The sequence below is a fragment of the Tenrec ecaudatus genome, chromosome 5 (assembly GCF_050624435.1).
Source record: "Tenrec ecaudatus isolate mTenEca1 chromosome 5, mTenEca1.hap1, whole genome shotgun sequence".
NCBI classification, from domain to species: domain Eukaryota; kingdom Metazoa; phylum Chordata; class Mammalia; order Afrosoricida; family Tenrecidae; genus Tenrec; species Tenrec ecaudatus.
Window position 1 is genome coordinate 16,752,092 of NC_134534.1, and position 26,826 is coordinate 16,778,917.

At 48.2% G+C, this 26,826-nt stretch overlaps 1 long non-coding RNA gene and 1 pseudogene across 1 annotated transcript; both read left to right on the forward strand.

The window, feature by feature from the left end:
- The first annotated feature begins 3,169 nt into the window (after positions 1–3,169).
- Positions 3,170–17,917, forward strand: LOC142448657 (uncharacterized). Its single transcript, XR_012784530.1, has 3 exons — positions 3,170–3,499; positions 16,996–17,045; positions 17,649–17,917. It is a non-coding gene; the product is annotated as an uncharacterized LOC142448657 (long non-coding RNA).
- Positions 17,918–24,687: 6,770 nt separating this feature from the next.
- Positions 24,688–25,479, forward strand: LOC142448593 (elongin-C pseudogene; annotated as a pseudogene).
- The last annotated feature ends 1,347 nt before the right edge of the window (positions 25,480–26,826 follow it).

Here is a 26,826-nt window from a genome sequence, read left to right on the forward strand (position 1 = left end):
TACATATTAAGGGTGAGGGTGAAGCACACGGACGCCATTACCTTTTGCAGAGCAGCTGCTTGAGACGAGAAAGTCCTTTGGAGGAGGGACTGAGAGATTGAGCGAGAGTGAGTCTTCAGAGATGTGAGACTGTTCTCTCACCCTCACTACCATAGAGTTGATGTCGACCCAGGAGGACAGGTTAGAATTGCTTCTGTGGGTTTCCAAGACTGTCACTGTTAACGGGAGTAGAAAGTCTCATCTATATCCCAAAGAGTGGCTGGTGGTTTTAAACTGCTGACCTTGTGGCTCTCGGCCCAATGTGTAACCACTACACCATCAGGGCTCCTGAGGATGTTCTAGATACAGGCCTGCCTGTGATGGACAAGCTCATTCATCCCCAGTGCTTCCATCAGAGACTCACTGCGTGACAACAGTCCATGAAAGGCCCAACACAGATCTAAGCATTGTTTTGAAGATAAACAACAGAGACATGCTATATGTTCGATGTACGTTCCCACCTGGCCAAGCAGGGATGTTACCGTTAGACTTAAGGTCACTTACAAATGATTAAGTGAATGAATGAAGGGAAAAAATAAGCAGAGGGCCTTTTGTAACTTAATACATGTACTCTGTCACCCAGTAATGAAATGACCAGAGTGGCACATTATACAGCTGTTGTACAATCGCCAGACGAGGTAATGGACATAAATATATTACTGTTGGGAATGATGAGTTCAAGTCAACTTAATGGCACCCAGTAAGAGGAAGAGCAACAATAACATTAGTGTTAACTAAATAACTTTATTTAGTGTCTACCAGGTCGTTAAGAGCTTGCAATCGTGTGTGTGTGTGTGTGTGTGTGTGTGTGTGTGTGTGTGTGTGTTTAGCTCTATCTAATTCTGTTTCATGTATAGGTTCCTGTAGTCACCATCCTAGTCAAGATATAAACTTGCTCATTACCATAAAAAGGTATTCATGCTACTTTTTTTGGGGGGAGAGGGGGTTGGTTTTGTATTTCTATCTCCATCCTCGATTCCTCAGACAGCCATCGTTCTTCATTTCCATAACATTATCACTGACAGTAGGTGACCCCGTAAGTGGAATCACAATGCGTGAGCCCTTGAGACTGGCTTCTTTGCAGTAAACATAATGACCTTGAGGGCCAGCCAGATCGCCCTAGTACCAATAATTTCATTCTTTTTCTCACTGAGAAGTACGGCTGCTGGGTTCCTGCCTGGTGCAAATGGTTAAGTCCTGGACCACGAGCTGCAGACTGGTTTTCCAACCCACTCCGAGGTACCTTGGAAGAGAGCATCTCACTCTGTCTTGGAAAGGTTGCAGCCTTGAGAGGTCTGTGGAGCAGTGCGAGGCTGGTGCGGGACCAGGTGGGATTGCGTTCTGTCCTACAGAGGATGGCTCTGAGTCGGAACTGACTCGACACCCCTGACAACACTACTTCTGCTCTGTCACACCAGGTGTCACCATGAGTTGGAATCCACGAATAGGCAAATCATCACAAACTGTGGTCTATTGTATGGATAGACTATGTAGGAGGCATTGGCTGATCAAGGTGTTTACTGATGGGTGATCAATTAGTCCCCTGTGCCTCTGTGTCTTTGCAGGCAAAAGCATTGCAAAATGACTGTTATTCGTGACCTTGCTGCTAAAAACATTGAGAGATAACTCAGTTATTTATGATCGCTTTAAGGCTCTCTTGAATCTTGCATATCCTTGTGATTGTCCTAGAACATAATGCTTTTATTATTCAAATGTTAAGAAAGTGTGACTAGTTAAGTAACATTTGCATAGATAAGAGTTTAGGAATGTTTTTTAAATTCTTTGTTGTTTGTTTTGTAACCAATCCCATGTAAGAAGAGTATAAAAACCAAGCTTTGAATATACTCAGTACTTCAGTCCATCAGACTGTTGTCCTCCCAATCCCATGCTTTGTACATGTCTCTTTCTTTCCCTTTCATCAGCACGCCTCATTTCAGACCCAGCTTGATGCGGGATAACTGGTCTAATCTCCCTCATTAATAGACGCACGAGATTTGGTTCACCCACTGAGGAAAATTTGAGTTTTTCCTGTATTTTACTATCATGAATAAAACTGCTATGGACATTGTGTATAGGTTTTGGTGTGAACATAAGTTTTCAGTTTTGCTGGGATAAATGCCCAGGAGGATGGCTGCTGGGTCATATGGTAAGTGCATGTTTGGTTTTACAAGAACTGCCAAGTGAGTTTTCACAGTGGCTGTACCATTTGGCACCTCCCGCCCCCCCCCCGGCACTGGATGAAAGACCCCGTGTCTTTGCATCTTGGCCAGTGTTTGTTACCACCCTATATTTTCTTTAAACGGTTCCAGGAGGCGTCATGGTCTATCCCTACCATTTTAATTTCTCTCTTTCCTCACGCTGAATAATGTTGGGCAACTTTTCATGGGTTTAGTTGCCTTCAGTAGCTCCTCTGGGGTGAAGTATCTGTTCGCGTGTTTTAGAGTTCCCCCTGTTCAGCTGTTGAATTCTGAGAGGTCTCTATAGACAGTGAAACCTGGGAGAACTGGACCTTGATGGGGCGGCCTGGTTTTCTCTGGGTTTCTCACGCTTCCCACCTTTGACAGGGTGGAACTTTATCACATCTCTACCTTTTCTTCCAAGGGGAAAACCAGTGCATTCATTCTCTGCAGATCTCTTGGCCTGACACAGTTTCTGGGGTCCGTCAGCTTTATACTCTATTCCAGATGCAAGGCATTTGCCGTGTGGTTTGCGAATATTTCCTCCCAGTCCGTAGCTTTTCACCATTGAACCAGAATCTCCTGCAACATAAAACAACCGGAGTTCTCATGGTCGGAAAAGCCAAGTCACTGCATGTATAGGCTACCACTCAGGAGGGAGCCCATGGGTCTAAGTCTCACGTGCACGCTCAGTCATCATGGGTATAACTCTACTCAGTGGCCTCTGGTCAGTGTGTGTGTGTGTGTGTGTGTGTGTGTGTGTGTGTGTGTTCAGGACACACACAAAAGGGGAAGGGTCTGCTACAGAGAATGCACCACAGGAAGGAGAGGCCCTCCCTGCGGACCCAGAAATCAAGTCAGGAGCATCATCTTCTCAGCAAACTGGAAAGGGCAGTGTCCTCTGAATAGAGCAAAAGTCAACACTGAAAATGTCCAGAGGCCTCTCAGGCCGTTACATCACAGCAGAAGCCACAAACAGCCTGGGATTCATCTGATGTATTTGACCAACCCGGGAGCCAACACACACACACACACACACACACACACACACACACACACACACACACACACACACGGCTCTTAAACCAGCCAACATCTTGAGCAGACTCATCCATTGTGCTGGTCTCTGCTGACGGCTCCCATCAGATAAAAGTCAAACCCACTTCACAGAGCAAAGGCAGCCTTGGTCCCCAGCAGAGGTCGCTGCCATGGAGACCACAGAGGGAGATGGGAGATCCGCCAAGACACCAAGCTGCCCTGGAGTGCTGGGTCCCAGCTCTACGGTATGTAAATTTCCACCAGGGGCGGGGGTGGGGGGAGGGACGGGAAGGAAAGAATCATGCTTCAGTCCTTGTCATTTGGAGTAATGAGATCCTTTAATTCCCTCTTGGGGAAAAAAAATCAAAAGGCAACAGCTGTTCCGTCACAAGTGCTAAGACACCCTACCCAACAGTTTGCAGGATCCCAGGCTTAGCCAGAATCTTGACGCGACGGTTGCATTGAATTATGTTTTCACGAGAAAGATCGGTTTTCTTTAAACATATGGCATAAGCTGGTTGGCCCCGGAGGTGAAGACTAAAGGACCGCTTGTGCCCACCAAGTTTAATTTCTAAAGTGGGCAGAGAAATCTTATCCTCGCTGCTCCCCGTGCCAGATGGATTGGCTGGGAAGGACAGGTAAAATAAACACCACTTTGCAGGATCGCCAATGTTCCTGACAGCAGCTGGCCGGACAGTTGTTTGTCCCTGTACCATCGGTCCCTTTTTTATGACGGCAGCGGTGCCAGCTCTGTACATCCACATGGAGACCCGCCCTGGACCCCAGCTCCCCATGGTCACCCAGCTGAGTCCTTCAGTGAATGATGGCGTCCTCTCATCTCCCCAGCTCTTCGATGGAGTTGTCATTGTCACAATGAGTAGCCTTTTGCCATTTTTTGGCCACTGGGTGAACTGCTTCTTGGGGAGGGTAATTTACCCAAGGAAGCCAGGCTGGTGTGGAAGGAGCAGGCCAGGAGCAGAGCTCAGCTGGCCTCACTGCAGAGACTGTCTGCTCCTTCTTTTCTGCTCCCTCGGTCTTTTTTGGGCGGGGAGTGGGTGGTGGTGGTGGGGGGTTCATCTTTGCGTCTCCCCTCCAGCTCCAAGTGGTAGCTACTTTTCATTGATTTTCTCAGGGCAAGAAGAAATGTGGAGTGATTTTTAGGTGAGTTATGTGGACAAGCTATCCTTTCAGGGGAATTCTGCTGGCAGCTTAAGGTGTGTGTGTGTGTGAGTGTGTGTGTGAGTGTGTGTGTATGTGTGTATGTGAGTGTGTGTGTGTGAGTGTGTGTGTATGTGTGTAAGTGTGTGTGTATGTGTGTATGTGTGTGTGTATGTGTGTGTGTGTGTGTGTGTTTTGTTATTCTTCTCCCCAGCCCTCCCCCTTCCTTTCGACAAGGAAGGGGAAAGCGATGGTGAGGCTTGAGAAACAGCAGCCGTGCGCTCCCTTTGCCCAGGTCAGGGGTGAGTGGCATGCACGCTGTGACTTTTAGACCCCTCGAAGTACCTGAAGTTCCTGTGGACAGAGATGGCACCCAGTGTCCTGGGTGCATTTGCCTGTGGGCCTAGAGAGAGCTGGAAGATAGGGGCATGGATCAGGCTCCCCGGAGAACGCAGACTCAGCCATCACGGGGCATTTTATACCTGTGAGAGCAGGGGGTTTAGGTTTGCTGACTGCTGGGTCACCCCTCCCCTGCCACTCCTTAATTGGTGCCTGTGCAGGATATGGCTTAATAAACATTATTATCTTTTGTATGAACAACTATGTTCGTGTAGAAGACATTGGCAAGGCTCCTCACTATGCAGACAGAGGGTGTAAAAAACAGGGGGATTTAGACAACTGGCAGGAATTTGCAGCTTGATGTTTTTAACCACTAAACTTGCTGGTTTTCGTCCAATCTTTCCTACCAAACAGTCTCCACTTCATTCTTTAACTTCAGCTTCCTCTCTCCCTGTAAACTCACGTTCTCTGTCGCCTCAGAGACCTTCCTCTGATCCTAGAGCTTGCTCTGCCGCCCCCTCCCCACTCTCCCTTCCTCTTTCTCTGTTCTTCCTCTTCCCACAGAGTTTGGTTTTCCTTGCTTTCTGTGCACATGTCAGTCCACTGCCAGCTGCCCCCTGCTCCCCACCACCCTGCCAAAAGGATGTTCATCACAGACCAAGACTGTACACATCCTGGGGACACACACAAGTGCTTTCTTAAGATGAAATCTATCGCGATAGACTGAAGAGCCCTTCCATGTGAAAATTCTCCTGCCTCAGAACCACGGCTTCCTGATCCTGCCTTCTCAGCCTTTCCCTGCTTTTGTTTTTCTTTTGGGGTTTCACTCCCTGACTGCTGTTTGTCTGGCTCAAGCATTCTCCTGACCGCTCTCTGCCATCGAGGCCACGCAGACTCATAGTGACCCCATAGGACCGAGTAGAACCGCCTCTGTGAGTTTCCGAGACTGTCACTCTATGGGAGTAGAAGGTGCCTCTGTCTCCCGAGGCGAGGCTGGTGGCTTCAAACTGCCGAACTTGCAGGCCACAGCCCAGTTTGTAACCACTCTGCCACCAGGGTTGTGTATTCTTCTAAGTTCATGAATGGTCATAGGATCCAGTGAGACCAATCAAAGTCGACCCGGGGACTTTGGTTCGAATCATCAGGAAAGAAACTCTTCTCTCTTGGAGGCAAGTGGCTTTGAGCATCACATCAGCCTGGCATAGCTGGGGATTATCGTCTTCCTGACTAGAGCCTGCTTGAAAGTAGCATAGAATTATGAGTGAGAAGCGTGGAAAGACACACTATCCTCCTGGTAGACCTGGATCCAGCCATGCCCAAAGCTTAAACCAACCTTGCATTTTTGAGTTACAGGAGTTAACTTTTCTTTAAAGTAACAGGTGCTCCTGACACTTGCACCCAAGAATCTTGAAAAACAGGCCATCTTTTTGGAAAAGTAAGGGGCAGGAGATAATGGGCACCATGGCTGCAACCATGGGCTCAGGCATAGGGACCATGCCTGAGGATGGCACAGGACTGGGCAGTGTTTTGTTCTGTTGTGCACGTGGTTGCTATGGGTCAAAGCTGACTCGCTGGCATCTAACAACAAGGCCACCAAGTCTCCCTTTTTTGTCTGGACCCTGTAATGACAGCTTCCTCCCTCCTGCCTGAGGGATCAATATAGAACACAGATAGGCAGGGCTGGCCCCTGCTGCAGGTCCTTCAATGGCCCCCTAGGACCTGTTCAAAGGAGTGGACTCAGGAGCCTTAAGGGACCAGGCATGTGATGTGGATGAGAACAGCAGACCAGATGTCCATGGCAAGAGGGATGGTCCAAGTGTTTGGTCTCAAGTCATCCACAGTGGAAATGCAAACACAGTCGGCCTGCCAAACAGGACTCAGCTTCAGCTTGAATTTGGCCTCCAGGCTCCAAGTTTGCAACCTCTGGCATCTAACACAGTCTGAACTCCTGCAGGCACCCCTGACGGTGGCCTCTGTGACCCGGCCCCAGACTGCGTGACGGAGTGGTCCAGGCAAACACCTGGGGGAGGAGGTCTTGGGATAGAAAGTAGAGGCCTTCTCATCTTAGAGAAATGGATTTCCTAGGGGTACCTAGGGACTGGTGGGTGAAAGCAGGCAGGTCTCTCTGTTCCCCAGAAAACCCATCCTATAATCTCCCGTCTGTGGCTATCCCCACTTTGTAAGGAGCTCTGGTGGTGGTCTCAGGGAAGCATTATATGTCTAATTGCAAGGTTAGTGGTTCAAACCCACCAGCCACCCCGAGGAAGAAAGAAGAGGATGCCTGCTTTCATAAAGATTTTATAGACTGGGAAATCCAGTGTACGCATCCACCCCACGCAGTGTGCTTTGACAGCGGACCTGCTTTGTAAAGGAGTCCTGGTAGCACAGTGGTTAAGCCGTCGGCTGTTAACTGAGGCCATGCCGCACAAAGGCCTGGTGACCGGCTTCCATGAAGATGGCAGAAAACCCTATGAGGCACTTCTACCTGGGCACATGGCACTTGTACCAGTCAGGATATACCTGAGGATGAAACAGCACCTGCTTGGCCTACCTGGTTTTCCTCTAAGATTTCATGTGAACAAAAAGTTCCAGGCCTAAAATCAACACGATCTGGAAACAGCTGCCCTGTTAACTGAATTCCGCGATGGTAACCACAAGAGGATCCCTGGTGGTATAGTGGTTACATGTTGGGCCGCTAACCGTGAAGTCAGAAGTTCAAGCCCAGCGGCTGCTCTACTGGAGAAAGACAAGGCTTTCTACTCCTGAAAAATTGTTGTTGTTGTTGTTGGGTGTCATTAAGTGGGTTGCGACCCATAGCGACCTCATGTCCAACAGACTGAAACACTACTCGGTCCCGAGCCATTCTCCCAACTCTTCCCACTCCCGGCTCCATCGCTGTAGCCTTGTGTCAGTCTGTCTAAGTGAGGGCCTTCTTTTTATCCACCCCTCCACTTTACCCACCAAGATGTCCTTCCTTCTCCAGGCACGGGCCTCTCCTGACAACGTGTGCCAGGTGTGTAAGACTACGTCGTAGCATCCCTGCCGCTAAGGATCGCTGGCCACACATCCTCTAAGGCAGACTAACTTGCTCTTTGATAGTCCATAGCACTGTCAGCATTCCCTGACAGCACCACAGTGCAAACCCATTGCTGCTTCTCCGCTCTTCCTTACTCAGTATCTAATTTTCACATGCATAGGAAGCACAGTGGTTAAGCATTGGGCTGCTCGCGGCAAGGTCCACATTTAAAACCATCCATGGGAGAAAGACGAGGCCTTCCACTCCCGTCAGGAGTTGCAGTCTGGGAAACCCATCGGAGCAGTTCTCCCTGTCCTGTAGGGCCTCCACGAGTCAGAGTGGACTCGATGGTGGTGAATGAGGGAGGCGCGGGGAGACACGACGCCTGGTCTGGGTGCTGAATTGCTCCGTAGAGATGCTGGGTTAGCACAAGGTACTGCGTGAGTAATTAAAGGAGCTGATGCCTGGAAGCTGCTGGGGAGGGTGGGGGCTGCTAATGTGGGGACGTTTCATGCTAAACCCTGAAGGCTTAGCGCTGTGGAGCAGCCGGAAGACAGCAGAGATATGAAGGAGGCCGGAGTGGGCAGAGGGTGTGTGCAGCTCAGGCCTGGGGGTGGGTGCGGGGGCAGGGTGGAAGGTTCATCCTCCTTGGGCCATAGGAGAGGTGTCTGCAGAAGCCGTGTACGATGACAGCTATGCTCCAGGTCTGGGATTTCCAATGTCAGCCCGAGTATTGCCAAGAAGAAATGGCAAAGAAAGTGTCAGTTGCCAGAGGGGTTGATCAGGGAATTAAAAAAAAATCATTTTATTGGGGGCTCGTACAACTCTTATCACCATCCATCCATCCATCCATTGTGTCAAGCACATTTGTACATTTGTTGCCATCATCATTCTCAAAACATGGCTTTCTACTCGAGCCCTTGGTATCAGCTCCTCATTCCCCCCCACCTCATGAAACCTTGATAATTTATAAATTATTATTCTTTTGCCATGTCGTACACTGTCCAACGTCTCCTGATAAGGGAATTTATAAACCTTTCCTGGCACTTCTTTAGTAGCATGACGACTTCTTTTCCCCCGGAGAGTTCAGCAGAACGAGAAGCCAAGGTTGCGCTCCTGTGGCTGACGAGGGACTGTCCCCCTGCAGTCCCATGCGGGTGTAGCTGGAAATTCCGGAACTGCGGATGGAGAGTGAATGGTTACCCCCCAGAGAAGCGGATGTGTCTGCCCAGTGAGAATCCTGGAGGAAACTTCAGAATTCCATTTGTTTTGTGGAGAAGGGGTTTGGCTATAGGAGGTTAGGTGTGAAAAGGTTTAGTTTTCTCATGTTTTTTTTAAAAAAAATGAAGGTTGTTAGTGCAACGTTGCTAAGGCAACACCAGGAAATCATTCAAAACCTACAAGCCTTCCACCCTTCTGTTCTGCCAGCCATGGCTTCCATCTTCACGGACAAAGATGGGTGCGAGGGCTCCTGCCATTACAACTGGGTTCCACTGAGCAGGAAGGTGGAATTCAAGAAGGAGCAGTGTGTCCCTCTTGAGAAGACATTCAAAAAGCGCTGTCTCTCTGCTTACGCATCCTTGGCCGGGGCTTATTCCCCCCCCCCTCCCATAATTATGATGGTTTATTTAGGGACATTATAGGTTACCACAAGCCAGGACCAGAGAACACTAAATATGTAGTCTTCTGTCCTGGTGGTGCCGCCCCTCAGGCCGGGCCTTACTTGGATGCACTCGGTAAGGGAGCTTGAGGGGTGAATGATAATGTTCCGGTTGACTTGTGGTTTCTGGTCAGTAAGGAGGAAGAGGTAAGGAGCCACTGGGAAGCAGTCTGAACAAAGTACAAGCATAGCCTCCTGGAACGCTACCCACATTCCCTCCTTTACTGACTGGGGCGTTTGTTTGCTTGCTCATCATGAATTGAATAAGCTGGTTCAGTGCCTATTATGTGGCAGGTGACCAGGAGCCCTGTTGGCATAGGGGGCTACTCACTGGGCTGCTCACTTCAAGGTCGGTATTTCGAACCCGCCAGCCACTCCTCAGAGAAAGAGGAGGCTCACTACTCCCATAAAAGAGCTAGGGCCTCGGAAACCCACAGTGCAGCGCTTCCCTGTCCTGTAGGGTCTCTACGAGCAAGAATGGACTTGATGGCAGTGAGTCTGAGCTTTGAGACGATGTGGCAGGTGGCCGGGGAGTGAGCAGACACCGCTCTTGGCCTTAGATTGCTACCAGCCTAAGTGTGCAGAGGTACAGGCAATGGGTGTGTGAAGTGCTGTCACATGATGCCAGATATGCAGACGCACAGTGCGATCAAAGCCAACAGTTAGAACTAGTGGGTGTGGGCGCGGTGAGTGGGGCTTGCAGCAAGGAAGGCCATGAGCCGGGACTTATAGGCTGGATGTCTCCAGTGGTGCTTAGGAGCTCTTGTGGTACAGCGGTTAGGCACGGGGCTGCTAACCAGGAGGCTGGCGGTTCAAGCCCCCTCAGTCGCTCTGGAGGAGACAGACCCAGTGATCTGCTCTTGTACAGGGGCTGTTGTTGGGAGGGGCTGTGGGGTCCATTCTGCTCCACAGAACGAAACCCTGTCACATCCTGCGTCACGCTCACAATGGTTCTCATGTCTGAGCCCACTGTTGCAGCCACTGTGTCCGTCCAGCTCCACGAGGGACTTCCTCTTTTCCGCCGACCTTCGACTTGAATGCCTTGGTAGGGTCAACTCAGGGTTCCTTAATCTCTGCACTACGACATTTGAACACGCCGTAGGGAGCTGTCTTTTCTATTGTAGTTTATGTAGCAGAACCCCTGGCCTCTGTCCATAAAATGTCAGTCACACACATCCCACGCTTGTCGTGACAATCAGAGATGCCCATGGGTCTGGTAGAAGGTTTCCTGCGTGGCACCACTCCCCCGAGTTGAGAGTTAGCGATTTAACAGATCCAACTTCAACAATTCCCTAAGAGATAACAGAAAAGACCAATCAGTGATGCCCCCGTTGGGCATGCTCTGAATTCCAGTCACTTTGCTAAGCACTTGAAAGATGTCATCTGATTTAGAAGGTTTATGAACCGGAACCAGGGCATTGGTGTAACATAGGATCACTCGACGTACATGTTGTGACTCTATGTACATCGTAGAGTCGAAAGTGGGTCCCTGTATAAAAACAGAGAAGATGCTGTGCTGCTAACTGAAAGGTGGGGTGTTCAAGTCACCCACATGTGCCTCAGAAGAAAAGGCTGGAGATCTACCTCCAAAAATCCAGCCACTGGGAATCTTATGGGCCGCACAGTCCAGCTCAACTCGGATGCACAGCGGGCTGCCACGAGCTGGGGTCAGCTGTGAGGGCCGAGTGCCCGGCTCCCAAACCGTGCATGTCACTGAATATTATACTGCCTTCCCACAAATGAATCCTGTGAGGGACTTGGGAAAGGAAAAACGGACACAAGTTTTATGGGGTGATTCTTGGCGGGTCTCTGTGTTACACAGTAGACAGAAAGAGAGGGCTTGTTAAAGGGCAGCTCTCTCTCTCTTCTTAAGTGATTGTGTCTGGGAAGGAGCTGTTCAGTCTGAGCCTTTCCCTCCTGGCCTCAGAGAAGCTAAGAGAAGGCGAGGAGGCCTGGTTTGGGTAACTCAATCTTATTCAGTGAAAACAGAACCTGTTCTAGGGCCCTGTTCCCTCGATGATTGTGGACCTCCGTTGGTGTCATTGTTGGCTCTGACTCGCAGTGACCCAACAATACAACACAGTGAAACACCGCCCAATTCTGCGTCCTCTTCACAATCGTTGCTATTGTGCGGGTGCACTGTTGCAGCCGCCATGTCAATTCGTCTCTTTCAGGGTCTTCCTCTTTTTCCTGCGGCCCCTCTGCTTTACCAAACATGATGTCCTTCTCCAGGAACTGGTCTCTCCTGATACCATGCCCAAAGCACTGGAGACCGAGTCTCGCCATCCTCGTGCGAAGGAGCGGGCTGGCTGTACTTTGATGAAGGAGAGCGAAAAGCTGTGGGAAAGGTTTCCACCCAGGAATCTAGCAGCTCCGCTGCGTTAGCATAGATCCAGCTATGTGTATAAAGATTTATGCGTTGAATATTTTATTTTAGCACGATTTGCAAAAGCAAACATTGGAAAGAACCTAAATATAATAATAATACATTGGGTAAATAAATGACGGCATGCCCATATGGTGGGATGTTCAGCTAGTAGATGGATATTTTATTCTAAGGGAAAGAAGTTTATGATACATTATTCTGGAAAGGAAAAGAAATAAAAAGGAGAAGAGATATTTGAATATCGCATGGCGTATGATCCCAAGTGTTGAGATTGTGTATTTTTTATATGCATTCCATTGAACAAGCTGGGCCTGGTAGCATGCAGCAGAAATGAATTTTGCTCTTGGCCCTCCACTGCCCATCACATTTGCTGTGTTGTTGATATCCTGGTGCTCAGAGAAGCCGAGGGCATCGCCCGCATCTTTTGTGGCTCTTCCCATCTACGACAATGTCACCCAGGTCCTCACTTATCCCCAGACACCAGTTTCCATTTGGTAATTAGCACGTGCTCTCCGTGTGGACCCAACCCCTGGGATCTGCATGGAAAACGAGCCCTGCTTCCCTCTGCTGCTCAGCGGCCAGAACAAGGGTGTGTGGGCTGCTGCCTCTCTGTTTTCCTGGCTCCCTGCTTCTGTTTCCCTCCCACTCCCTGGACTCTCTCTGGCTCCTCAGGATCCGGGCAGGGGGAGAGGGAAGAAGAAAGGGGCGAGGAAGGACTTGGGGGGCTGACCGTTGACTAACTTTCTCATTGCGTGCACTCCTTGTTCCTTCATGGCTTCAGAAGACCCTGGCCCTCGAGCCCCTCCACCAATGGGACCCTCTGGTGTTGGCTTGCCTGGGAGCATGTGTCTCTTCAGATTGCTCCTCCACAATTTCTCTCTCACCCCCAGCATCGGGCGGCACACAAGAGGGTGCACGGGACCCTCCGCACAGCCTTTGCTCTGACAAACTTGGGGAGAGCAAGCCGCTCTTGCCCTACCCTCCACTCCGCTCCGTCCTAGTATAGCTAGCAAACCTCAACCTTGTGCCCTTAGGATTTCACTGCGAGAGCCAGACATGGCTCCACTGGGTTCCCACGTTCCGGGGAGCACGTGCCAACCACTGTGAGAGATGCCCGTGAAGTCCCCTTGCTTCGACGTGTGATAAGTAGAAAGTACCTGTCCCAGATTGAATGGCGACCTCCCTCCCTCAAAAGATGTGCTGATGTGGCCAGGTCATGATGCTCCTGGGTAGTTAGGTCATGATGTCATCACTCCCCAGGGTGTGATCCCATGAGACGGGCCCATCAGTCGTGAAAGGGTAGGGTTAGGGAAGCAGCACCTTCGCTCTTGTCACACACTGATCTGGCGTAAGGGAAGTTTCCCTGGGTGTGGCCTGCCACCTTTTTATCTTATCATAGAGAGAAAAAATGGAGAGAGTCAAGTGGAGAGAAGGACCAATTACCACCAAGAAGGAAGCATCCAGTGTGGAGCATGTCCTTTGGATCCAGGGCCCCTCTACTGGGAACCTCCTCAAACCAGGATGTGTACGCACAACTCTCTCTCTCTCTCTCTCTCTCTCTCTCTCTCTCTCTCTCTCTCTCTCTCTCTCTCTCTTCCCCGAGAGCTAGCACTCTGAACTCAGCCCTTGTGAGGATATAAATGTATGTGTGTTAAAGGCCTCCACTGTGGTGGTGTTGCTATAGCAGTCCTGGGTCACTAAAACAGCATCCTGTCCCAGGGAGGTTGGAGGGGAGTCCAGACACAGGCAGTTCCCGCCCCAGATCTTGATCTGACATGACCATCTCCATGGTTTCGTCTCCCTTAGGCCTTGTAGGTGGGTAGGCAGGCTGAGGTCTTCGCACTTACCGTGGGCTAGCTCCTCAGCAAGTCTTGGTGTTCTCATACCTCACGTACAAGTGGGTTGCAGTCGGCCTCCGCCGACAGGGAAAGGGCCCGGTTTCACAGACCCCTTTTTTTAACCAGCGCAGGATCAAGAGGCAGCAGGCGTGTAGCTCCATCCTGCAGAAACATCTGGGGCTAGGGTGGAATGGTTCGAAGGTCCAGTGCAGAGATTGAGTGGCAGGTGAAGGATACAGGTCTCAGAACTTCCTTGGCTACGATGATGTTGGAGAGGCAAGCTATGGACCAAGTGTCATATCAACTCATTTCTCCGTGTTCATGACAGCAACACATGTAAGGATGGTAGTGATCAAGTGTTGAGTCGTTTGCGACGACCCAGGGTCTCAGAGACTGGCGAGGAACCCGCTCACTGCTGCGGAAAGTTCCAGAGAGCAGCCAATATGCACCGGCGCTCAGAAAAGGGTGGGGGCCCTCCTTTGTAGCCTCCGTGGTCTCTCTCTCCTTTGTAGGCCCTCCGTGGTCTCTCCTTTGTAGCCTCCGTGGTCTCTCCTTTGTAGCCTCCGTGGTCTCTCCTTTAACTCAACTGGTCTCCAAAGTGCCACCCGTATAGGAGTCATTCCTGGTCTGAGCAGCCAGAGAGCCTCTAGTCTCCTCGGCACTTTATTGACCCCCCTGGTTTGTTCCACCCCCTTCACTCTGGTTGTTGAGTTTGTCTGCTAACTGAAAAGCTGACAGGTTAAGGTCACCCAGAAGCACCACAGAAGAAAGGCCTGGCAATGGACTGCTGAGATCTTATCGATGGAAAACCCAACGGAGCAGAGCTCTCCTCGGCACATGGGGCCACATGAGCCAGAGCTGGTGTTCCGCCAGGGGTCCCTCTGCTCCGTGCCGATGATCACCACACACACACACACACACACACACACACACACACACACACACACACACACGATGGTATTGCTCTGTTGAAGGCCCCTGGGGGAGTAGTTGGCTGAGTCAGGATGAGAACCAGGTTTCTGGGCTCCCCTTCAAGACTCTCTCCACTCTCCCCTGGGCCCGACCCCTCACACAGCTCCTGTCTCCTGGGCACAGACAGACTGGAAAGTGCTCCGCTGGAGATTCCTTCAGCTGGCATGTGTGACGGGGATGCGGGCTTAAGTCCATCTCAAGTGCTCTCCAACTCGGAGCCTCCTGGTGTGTGCGTGCGCGCGTGTGTGTGTGCATGTGCACTCCCTAGAGAGAGGGAGGCTGTAGCCTGAGGGGGCGCAGGGCCTCAGAGCTCAGCCCCAGTGTTGGCCCTGCTGGGGAGGGCTGGCACTCCGGCCGGCTGCCTTCCCTCGGTGTGTCCTGACTGAGTGGGCAGAGCTGGGCATGGCCACCAGGATGGGCATGAGCTCCTGAGAGAGCTCTCCAGGAGAAAAGCGAAGGCGTGGCCTTGGGCCTGGTGGGAGCCCTGGTGCTCTGCAGCGCTACACCGAGATGAGGGGCTTGTGTTGAATCGCAGGCTGTCCTCGAGTTACCGACGTTCGGCACACAGAGGGCTCTTACATGCCCCTTGACACCCGGTACACTTGCCCTCACGTTGAAGCCATCACACCAGCCCCCACCTGCAGCAAATTCATATCACAATAACCTTCATCCGTGGCACGCACGCCTTTTAAATTATAGAAAAGCCTTTGAGTCTTCTCTTGCACTGCACATGTGCGTGCCCATACCACACACCACCTTACACACAATGACACACAACACACACATAATCACACACACACAATAACACACAACACACACATACACACGTACCCACCCCTATCGAGTCAATTCTAACTCCTACCAGCCCCGAAGGGTTAAAGGGCGGGTAGAACTGCTAGGACTTCTGAAGCAGTAAACGTTCGCAGAAGCAGACAGCCTCATTGTCCTCCAGGGGAGGAGCAGGTGGACTTGAACTGCTGAAAGACAGTGTGGTTAGCAGCCCAATTCTCAACCCATTACACCAGGCTCCTTGCACCAAAAACCCAGAAGCCCGGTGTCATCGAGCTGATTCTGAGTCATTGTGACTACGTAGGTTTCCAAGGTTGTCAATTTTTGACAGTTTTATGAACATAAAATTGCCCATTATACAATTCAACGGTTTGGTCATATGAAAGAGAGTTATTCAGTCATCACCAAAATCAATTTCCTTCTTTCTTGTAGTCATTGTCATTAGTTACCCATGTCCCACCAGCCTTCCCTGCTGCAACACTAAGAATCTATTAATCCAGTTATGGTCTCGATAGATTTACCTGTCCTGGATTTCATATGGAGGAAGACATACCCAGACACTGTCCTTTCCCCAACCCCCAAACCAAACAAAAGCAAAACAACAACAATAACAAAATAAATCTGAGAAAAACCTCCATTGAAAAGAAAGCTGAAAATGTTAAAACTAGAACAAATGAAAATGAGTCATAAGGGGGGCACAATGATAAGCTTTTAAATTTTAACCTAACTACTGGTATATCTGCATGAATCCACCTCCCAGCGTGCTCTGTCTGATAGGAAGCTGTTCACATCCTTGGTCACTGGTCAGAGGGGATTCACCTGAGGCTCAATCCACATGGAGCCCCTGCGAATGGATTTTGGACTTTCATTGCCATCCATGGCCTTCTGCAGGCTGGATGTGCAAAATTTAAGCTCTAATACAGTTCCCTCTTCCAGTCTTGGATTTTATTACTTAGAATCCTTGGATCATACTGTTTGGCGTGCTTCTCTATGTGGAATTTAGGTAATATATCACTTAGATGGCAGCTTGTTTTAAGACAAGCCTTCAAGACCCCCAGTGCTATAGCCAGGCACCATCGGCTTTCGTCACCACATTTTGCTGTTGTCATCTGACGATCTCTTGTGAGGGCAAGTGTTGAGCAGGCCCACGTCATAAGGACTAACTGTGCTTGGATAAGGCTCTAATTAGGTGTGAGCTCAAAGTTCATTCACAGATCCATGGTCTGTAGCTTCCCCCAGTTCATTTTAGAGTATTCTTTATCATTATATTGGGGAACATTATAAATCATCCCTATGGTTCATATTCTGTTGATAGCATCATTAATTTCCAAGGCTATAAGTCTCTATGGAAGTAGAATGTCTCAATTTTCTCCCAAAGAGCAGCTGGTGGGTGTGAACTGCCAGCTTGTTGATGGTCTGGTGCCATCAAGTCCCTCCAGGGAGCTCACAGCACCTTCTTGCACCAAAGAAAGGCTAAATAAGAACCATGTGCACCTGTTCCTTCTCATTTACAGATGCTCAAAGACACACTTAGGATGCTTGCATTTTTATGCAGTGCTAATTCCAACCCTCTTATTTTACAGGATGAAACCGAGGCTCTGACAGCTTGAAGATGCTCGCGTTCATGCCCTGGGTTAGTTGAGGGTGTGGCTGTCGTTAGGCGATGCACAGGCTGTACACACGGCAGCTGGAGAAAAGACTGGGCCCCTCTGACCTTGTTCAAGTACTATTTCCTCTTTGAAGAGGTCCCTACTTTCCCAGACTGACACACTCCTATAGGCATGTGGGACTTATTCCCTGGAGGGACGGACACAGGTGTGTATCAGTCCGAGTGTGGTAGTTACATAATCACGTGTCAACTTGAGAATATTATGAGTGAAGGGGTGAAGTCTAGCCAACCCCCCAATCGAACGGGTCCAAGGGGCGGTGGTGTAATTGAGGGGTAAAATTAAGGAGGCATCAGACAAGATAAAGCATGCAATTGCTCACCTCTGTGATGGTCATGTCAGCAGCCAGGTTCATGCAGAGAGTCTATATTTCCAATCACGGCATATATATACTTTCAGGGACATGCAAGCCCCCCTGATTACATCATAATAGAAAGGGGTTGTACAGTTGGCACACATCAATCGGAGGGGGACAACTTGGGGAAAAACCCTTCTGTACCCCACACTGATGCCTCTGTGTGGGTGTTACCTTCTCATGAGGATTCTGGAACTTCATCTCTTTCTCTCAGGAGATGGGACCCCCTCTCTCTGCCTTCCTTTTCCTGCTGAGGAGACACACTTAAGAGCTGGAGGAACCACGTGGAGATGCTTCCATCAACACTGGATCCACAAGACTTTCTGCCCACTTTCCTGCTTTCGGCATCACTGCATGTGCTGTGTGAGTTTCAAGAGGAATTCTTGGGCTAATATTGGACTTAGGGGCTAATATTGAATTTATGGACTTGATCTGGACTGGGCTGGGATGCTTTATTAATGCACCATTGATTCATGATATAAAGTTCTCTTACACATATATGAATGTCTCTGGAGTTGTTTCTCTATTCAACCTGGACTAACACACCTAGGTCACCAGGAGAGGGGCCAGTGTGGGAGCCCCAGGGCTGGTGTTCCAGCATCAGGGTTGGATTTCCCACAGGAAGCCAAATGCACCTCTTCCTGTCAACACTTCTTTCTCAGAGAGGAGCGTTGTGGACAACTTGTGTCCCAGAGAGCCTCAGAAGGGGGAGAAGTTTCTTCTCAGGGTAGATGATCGATATGCAGATAGCGAAACAGATTGGTAGACAGGTAAATAGGTAGGTAGGTAGATAGGTAGGTAGACAGGTCGGCAGAAAGACAGGTCTGTCAGTTTGTTGATAGACAGCTGCCATTGAGTTGAATGTAATGCACGGTGACTTATGTACAAAGGAACAAGGACTGTCCTGACCCTGAGTCATTTTCAAAAAGGACAGTATGCTTGAATCTACCTCTGTGGCTGCTGTGCCCATGTCACTCACCAGGAATCTCCCCTGCCCTTGTCACAAACACCATGTCCCCGTCCATTGATTGCTCCCTCCTGATGCTATGTCCAAAGCAAGTGAGTTGGAGGGTGCTCAGTTGTGACCTGTGGATTTTCACTGGCTAATCTGGGGAAATGAATCTCCAGACCTTTCTGCCTTGCCTGCCTTACTCTGGAAGCTCCGTGGAAGCCTGCCGGCCATGGTGGATGAATGCTCTGCTGGCACTGGAAACACGGGCACCATCGTCTCAAGCATCCTTGCGACGCACAATCAGACAGATGGTCGGGGACAGCTGCGGGGAAGCAGGCTGCCCAGGGCTGCCCGCTGTCTCTGGTCAATTTCCCAGTGCAAAGGAAAACTGATTCTAGTACTTTCTGTTGGGCGAAGGCAGTAGTTCTCAACCTTCCTAATGCTGTGACCCTTTAATACAATTCTTCATGTTGTGGTGACCCCCATCCATAAAATTATTTTCGTTGCTACTTCATAACTGTCATTTTGCTACTGTTATGAATCGGGCGACCCCTGGGAAAGGGTCACTCGACCTCCAAAGGGGTTGCGACCCACAGGTTGAGAACTGTTGGACTGAGGGGTTTGGAGTTGGGCTACAGAAAGTAGGGAGCCTGAGGAAGCGTTAGCGCAGGGGAATAGTCTGATCAGAGCTGATGCATTCCTCATCTACTTAGACTCTGGCTGCTCCGTGCCTGTAGCTTCTGCTCTGGGGATTCTCTGTGATTCTTCTTAGTCTGGCTTGTTGGTCTTGGCCACCTTAGGTCTATTGCCTTTCTCCTTCCCCCTGCCTCCCCTGCCACTCAGTTTAGGACTAATTCTGGTCCTTGGTAGCCAGGAGTAGACTTCTCTTTGACTGGTAGGCAGGTACAGAGGGGTGTCCTTCCCAGAAGGCTGCCCCTGAGCAGCTCTTGGCTGCCCTCTTCTGGCACTCCTTGGCAAAGCCACCTGCTCTCCTAGAACCGGATGGACCCCCGCTCACCCTCACCACAGCTCCGAAGACTTCTGCATTCTTATCCCTGCCCACCGATCCCTCCTAATGACTATAAATCAAACCAGAAGGTTTAAAAGAATATCTGCCACGTGGCTCTGCCTCACAGAATGTTCCTGACTTCTCACTGACCTAGATATTTTTCACGTGCCGTCTGCGAGCTACATAAATGTCAGAAACATTCATCTCTGCTAATTTGCATGTCTATTCCATCTTTTTGTCTGAACTGGGGTCACTTTAGTTTATTGCAGCCATTGAGGAGATAATGGCTTTGAACTTTACAAATACGTCCGGCTTACCAAGCTTATGGTCCCTTGGAGAACAATCCGCCCCTGTAAATCCTACCATAATGATTCCATCAAAGTATCCATGCCCAGAACATATTTTTATTACTCACATAGAATTAAGACAATGCGCCAATTAATGATTTTGTTAAGAGATAATTGCTGCTCCTGGGGAATTGTGGCTCACAGCAGAGATTAGAAATCACCCCCCTGCTTTTCATTTTCAGTGTTTGCTTGGATTTTTTAATTAATTATTTTTTACTGTGGTTGTTGTTGTTAGCTGCTATGGAGTCAGTTCTGTCTCACAGAGGCGCTGTGTACAGCAAACAAATGCTGTCTAGTTCTGCACCTTCCTTCTGGTCACTACGCGTGAGCCTTTGTTACAGCTATGGTGTCAATCCACCTCTTTGAAGGTCTTCTTCTGTTGAGGTGACCCTCGACTTTGCCACACACAAGAGCCTTCTCCAAGAACTGGTCCTTCCTGACACCACGTCCAAATTACGTGAGACAAACTCTCACCGTCCAGGAGCAGCAAACAAACTGAGAGGAGGATGGGGCCAGGCCCAAGCCAAGCTGAGTTGACTCCCTCTCCAGAAGAATGTAATACAGAGGACAGCACTGAAGATGAAGTGAATCTGCCCATACCACACGGTGCAAACTAAAAAGGAGAGAGAGAGAGAGAGAGAGAGAGAGAGAGAGAGAGAGAGAGAGAGAGAGAGAGAGCATGAGAGCTGCATCCTGGCCCACCAAACTCCAGAGACAACATCCCTGCTCAAAGCAGCCAATGCACAGAGAGTACCACAGGGCCACCACGAGACACCACGTCCCCTCACTGACCCATAGTGCCATGGGGGACAACACTGGAGACACTGTGCAGAAAGTGTGCCCAGCGGGCTGAAATGCGAAGGGAGTACAACAGGGCAGGCAGCAAGGGGAGCAAAGTAAAAAACTCCCCCGGGAATCCTGAAAATAAGACTTCTGACTCGGGGTATATGGCTTGGCACCTCATCAGACCTGATTGGAAAACACTCATAAGGGTCAGCAGACAGACTGGAACTATCTATTTGCCCCCTCCTTCATGCTCTGTCTATCTATATTAATAGGCAGGACAAACAATTCTGAGGAGAAAACAACAATGGGACTGGCAGTCCCAGGGGGACATGGGAGAGGACTGGGCAGGGAAGGGAAGCCAACAAACTCAGGGATAAGGGAACAATAAGAGGTCTAAAATTGAGGGTGAGGAGGATGTGTATTGCCTGGTGGGGGTTGATCAAGTGCAATGCATCCGAGAGGAATTGCTGATAGCCGAATGGAGGGTTAGCATGATAATGGGACAGGAGGAAGGTGAAAGGCAATAGAGGAAAGAAATAGGAGGTATATAGAAGTATATATAGAGGTATAGCTATAGGCATGTTTATATGTAAATATATTAATTTAGAATGAAAGGGATAGAGGCCAATAACATACATTTATATGTTAAATATTAAAATAGCAGATGGACTTTGGGCCTCTACTCAAGGCCTCCCTAAACACAGAAATACTTTGTTCTAATAACCTGGCACTCTTTGATGGCTTCCAAACATGAGTGCTAAAGACAAAATGGGTGCATAAGCAAATGTGGTGAATAAAGGTGATGGTACCTGGCTATCAAAAGATATACCATCTGGGGTCTTAGGAGCTTGACATTAAACAAGCAGCCATCTAGCAGGGAAGCAAATAAGCCCACATGGAAGAAGAACACCATCCTGTGTGATCATGAGGTGTCAATGGGATCAGGTATCAAAAGATCCCAAACAAACAATTATATCGATGCAAAAGAGGATTGGAGTGGAGACCCAAAATCCATCTGTAGGCAATTGGACATCCCCCCATAGAAGGGTTACAAGGATAGGATGATTCAGCCAGGGTGCAGTATATCACCAATGAAACACAGCATTCCTTTAGTTCCTGGATGCTTCCTCCCCACTACCATGACCCAGTTCTACCTTAAAAATCCGGCTAGATCAGAGTACACACATTGGTACAGATACAACACATGGAATTCAGGACAGATAAAACCCTCAGAAACAGTAGTGGGAGTAGTGATATCATGTGTGTAGGGGGATGGTGGGATGGTGGTGGGAGGGAGGAAGAGGGGACCCCTCCCTAGGCTGCATATTTAGCTTTCACCCCTCCCTCCAGGGGGATGAATAACAGAAATGTAGGTGAAGGAGGCAACGGACAGTGCAAGATACGAAATAACAATAATAATATATAATTGTTCAAGGATTCACGAGGGTGGGAAGGTGGGGGAAGGAGGGGAAGAAATAGGAACTGATACCAAGGACTCAAATAGAAAGAAAATGTCTCAGAAATGGCGATGGCAACCTATGTACCCGTGTGCTTAATACCATTGAATGAGAGGTTGTTATAAGATTTGTAAGAACCCCACAATGAAATGATTAAAAATAATGAAAAACAAAAAAGACTCACCATCGTTGCTTCTAGGAAGTATTTTGGCTGCACTTTCCCCCAGACAGATAGGTTTGTTCCTCTGGTGGTTCATGAGGTAGTTAACATTCTTCTCCAGACCATCATTCAAAGGCATTGATTTTTAAAAATCGCTTTATGGGGGGTACTTACAGGTCTTATAACAATCCATAGATCAGTTGTATCAAGCACATTTATACAAATTTTGCCATCATCATTTCCCAAACATTTTCTTTCTACTTTAGCTCTTGGTATTAGCTCCTCTTCCCCCCCCCTTACTCCCCCACCCTCCCACACTTGCAAACCCTTGATAATTTATAAATTATTTTTATTTCCATAATTTACACTGTCTGCTGTATCCTTTCACCCACATTTCTGTTGTTCATCCTCCTGTGGGTGTGGGTGTAGGTTTGCATGTCCATCATTGCGATCCATTCCCCCTTTCTCCCCCAACCTTCCCCTACTCTCATTATTGGTCCCGAGGGGTTTATCTGTTCTGGATTCTGTGTGCCCAGAGCTCTTATCTGTACCAGTGTACATGCTCTGGTCTAGCCAGATTTGTAAGATAGAATGGGGTCATGATACTTGGGGTGGATGGGTGTGGGCAGTGAGCACTAAAGAACTAGAAAAATGTTGTGTGTTGGTGTTACACTGCACCCTGGCTGACTCATCCCTTCCTTGTGAATCTTCTGTGAGGGGATGTCCAATTGTCTACAGATGGGCTCCATTCCTACCTTAATCTGAAAGGGCCAGCTTTGCTGCAATACTTTGAAGAGATCTTTTGCTGCAGATTTGTCCAGCGCCCTAATCCATCCTTTGGTTTCTTGGCTGCTGTTGCCATGGGCATTGATAATAGATCAAAGGAAAATGAAATTCTTGACAACATCAATCTTTTCTTCATTTTTTGTCCAGTCGGGGGCATATTTGTTTCTTTATATTGATGTGTAATCCGTACCTCCATACACTGATTTTCATCAGGGGATGTTCCAAATCCTCTTTACTTTCAGCGGGCAAGGCTGGTCATTTGCATATCATGGGATATTAATTAGTTTTCCTCCATTCCTGATGCTGAATCCATCTAAATATAGTCCAGCTCCTTGGATTATTTGCTCAGCAACCAGATGAATACGTATAATGAAAAGATACAACCCTGACACACACACACACACACACACACACACGCCTTTCCTGACTTGAAACCAGCCGCCAAAGAGATATTGTCTTTGAACTTTATCCCTTGTTCTATTTGAATGCCTGCCTCTTGGTCTATGTAGAACCTACACATGGTCACAATGAAGTATTCTGGAATTACCAGTCTTTGAAATGCTATCCACAATTTCTTATGATCCACCCAGTCTAGTGCCTTCGCACAGTCAATAAAACACAGCAAACACCCTTATGATATACTCTGCTTCCAGCCAAGGCCCATCTGTAATAGCAATGATGCTCCTAATTCCATGTTTATTGTTCTCTGCCTCCCCCACCCCCAAACACACAATGTTGTGGGTTATTAGAGAAATAACAGGCACCAACTCAAAATGAGGACCCACTTGGAAGCAACAGGACACTACTTGTGAGCCTGGATGTAATTCTTCAATCCGGACAGTTTCTAACGAGAACGGCTCCCAGGGCCTTCTCAGCTGCACACGTTGGCACATCCTTCTCTCAGCATGCCAGCTTCGATCTCCTCTCTTGGCTATGCCAGCCGGCACAGTGGTCTCTTAGCACTACCAGCTTATGGGGCTTCACTTGGCCGGCCAGTTGGCAGACCTTCTCTTGATTTTGCCATGCTGTGTGTGCTCGTGTCTTTGTGTGTTGTTTAATAGCACTTCGAATTATATAATATCAAGTTACATTTGTTCCACATTTTATAAAAATCCAAGCAGAAACTGAAAACTTAGCCAAAGCAAACATTTCTACAAATTGAACTAGAGACTATTTGGGCAAAATCCACCTTTAGCTGAATTAATGAGAACAAGAAGAAGAAACATCGAAGGATCTGGTGAAATTTCATGGGTGGACCTTGTGAAAATGGTCATTCGAAACACAAAAACAAAAACAGAGAAGCTTTGTAGTTAAAACAAACCAACCAAAAACCCCTACAGTTTGATTATGGTAGAATGTGTATAACAAATTGCTGTTTAAGGCGACCTAAGTACCCGAGTCGGTAAAATTAATGAGATCTACCATGTAGTGTAACCACCACTACTAGGCATTTCTGAAAGGTTCGATATGCCCAACAGAAATGTGAGGAGCCCTGGTGGGGTACTGATTCTGTGTGGGGCTGCTAACCACAAGTTCAGCAGTTCAAAACCACCAGAAGCTCTGAGGGACAAAGATGTGGCTTTCTACTCCCATAATGATTTATAGTCTTGAGGAGAAGAGAGGGGGACACTGGGCACTTCCTCCAGATGGAAGCTGGTGATGGCTCAGTGTGCCCTGCCTCACCAGGAAGCCACAAAAGCTCTGTGGAAGTGAATTAGAATTTCCTAAGAGTCTCAGGGATGAGGAGAAGAACAAGATGCCATGTGTCAAGCCAATGTCTTCTGATGGCCGTGAGTTTATTTTACAAAGAGAACATGCACTAACATCAGAAACAAGAAAGGCCATGTTGAGTGGCCAGGTCAGTTTGCTGAGAATGAACCAATGAGAGTCAGTTTTAGAGACATCCCATCACACGTGCTATCAAAAGTATGCCTATATTTTACCCACAAGGTTCGTCCCACTAACAGCTCCACCGAGATTCCTGAAGGTCCGCTTGCACCTGAGATTGCTCTCTGTGTTTGTCTGGGTTGACTAGAGAAACAAATTCATAGACACACATATGTGTATAAGAAGGAGGTTTGTATAAAAGAGTAATTGTATATTAAGAAAACATCCTAGCCCAGTCTGATATATTAGCTCACATGTCCGTTACCAGTCTTTAAATTCCTCTTTAGATTCACTCAGCACATGCAATGGGTGCAGGAAGATCACAGGAAAGTGGGTGGAAAGTCTTGTGGATCCAGTGGCAGTGGAAACATCTTAGAGCTGCTGTAGGTCTCAATGTGGCCCCTCCAGCTAAGGCTCTGGCTGCCATCAGTGTAGCTCCATGTGTCTTGTCAGTAGGAAGGTCTCACAGGGAGACGAAGCAGTGTGTGTGTGTGTCCTGCCTCCAGCAAGCTATTTATCTCCATAGCACCTCCAAATGAGTTCATCAAGATTGATAGGGTAAACTCCACCCCTTCACTCTTACTAGTCTCAAGTTGGCACCAGACTATGTAACGATGACACCCTGGAACTGCTGATGACTGCGAACATCTTAGATGGTTAAGCAAAATAAATGATAACAAACTGATAACTTTTTATCAGTTTTAAGAAAAGAAAAAAAAAGAGTCACATTCCTAGCAGCAATTCAACCCTCTCCTACAGGATCACTATGAATCAGAATCAATTCGGTGACAGTGAGTTTGAGAAGTTGAGTTAAAAGAAATGGAGAGCAATCACTCCTTGTCTTTTCCTTCCTGGAGCCCCTGGTAACCACTAATGAACTTTGGTGTCCATGGAGTGGAATATTCTAAATATTTCATTTAAGTGGGATCAGATTACCATGTGTCGTTTTCTGACTTCTTTTACTCAGTAGGGTGTATTTGTGGTTTGTCTATGTTCTAGCTCATAGGTCTCTGCACTTATTTGGCCTACCACCTACTTTTCAGGAGCAAACAAACAAACAGACCCCCAAAGCTGTGTCCCCCTGAGAAACACAAATATTCTTACTCTAGCCTATAATACAGGATAAAGTGTAGGCATCTGCTTTGGCAGACCCCCCCCCCCCCTGAATCTTTCCAGTGTCTCCCACACCCCACTCGAGACGGTATCACCTATTTTGGGAAACACGACTGTAGCATGCGCCAGAACTCCATGTTCTCTGTGGTTGAGTCATACTCAGCTCTATGTAGGAATATATACGCAGCTTATCTTAAACTGAAAGAACTAAAGAAAAATTCAAGCCTTGAGTTGCAATATTGAAAGATTCTATGTGCAAAATATTGAATGATGCAGGAAGATCAAAAGAAGATGGAAAGGATATATGAAATCAATGTAGCAAAGAGAACTAGTAGATGTTCTACCATTTAAGGAAGGGGTGTATAAGCAAGAACCAATGGTACTGAAAGAAGTTCAAACTGCACTGAAAGCATTAACCAAAAACAAGTCTCCAGGAATCTATGGATGATCCATTGAATTGTTTCAACAGGTGGTCAAACACCGGAAGCACTCACTTATCTATGCAAAGAAATTTAGAAGACAGCTACTTGATCAGCTGACTGCTGGAAGAGAGCTATATTTGTGCATATTCCAAAGGAAGGTGACCCACCAGAATGCTCAAACTATAGAACAATATCGCTGATATCACATGCAAGTAAAATTTTACTGAAGATCGTCCAATAATGGGTGCAGCAGTACATTGACAGGGAGCTGCCAGAGAGGTTCAGGCCAGATTCAGAAGAGCACGTGGAACAAGGGATATCATTGCTGATGTCAGACGGATCTTGGCTCAAAGGAGAGATTACCAGGAAGATGTTTACTTGTGTTTTATTGACTGTGCCGCAGCATTCAACTGTGTAGATCATAACAAACTACAGGTAGCCTTGAGGACATTGGGGATCGCAGAACACTTCAT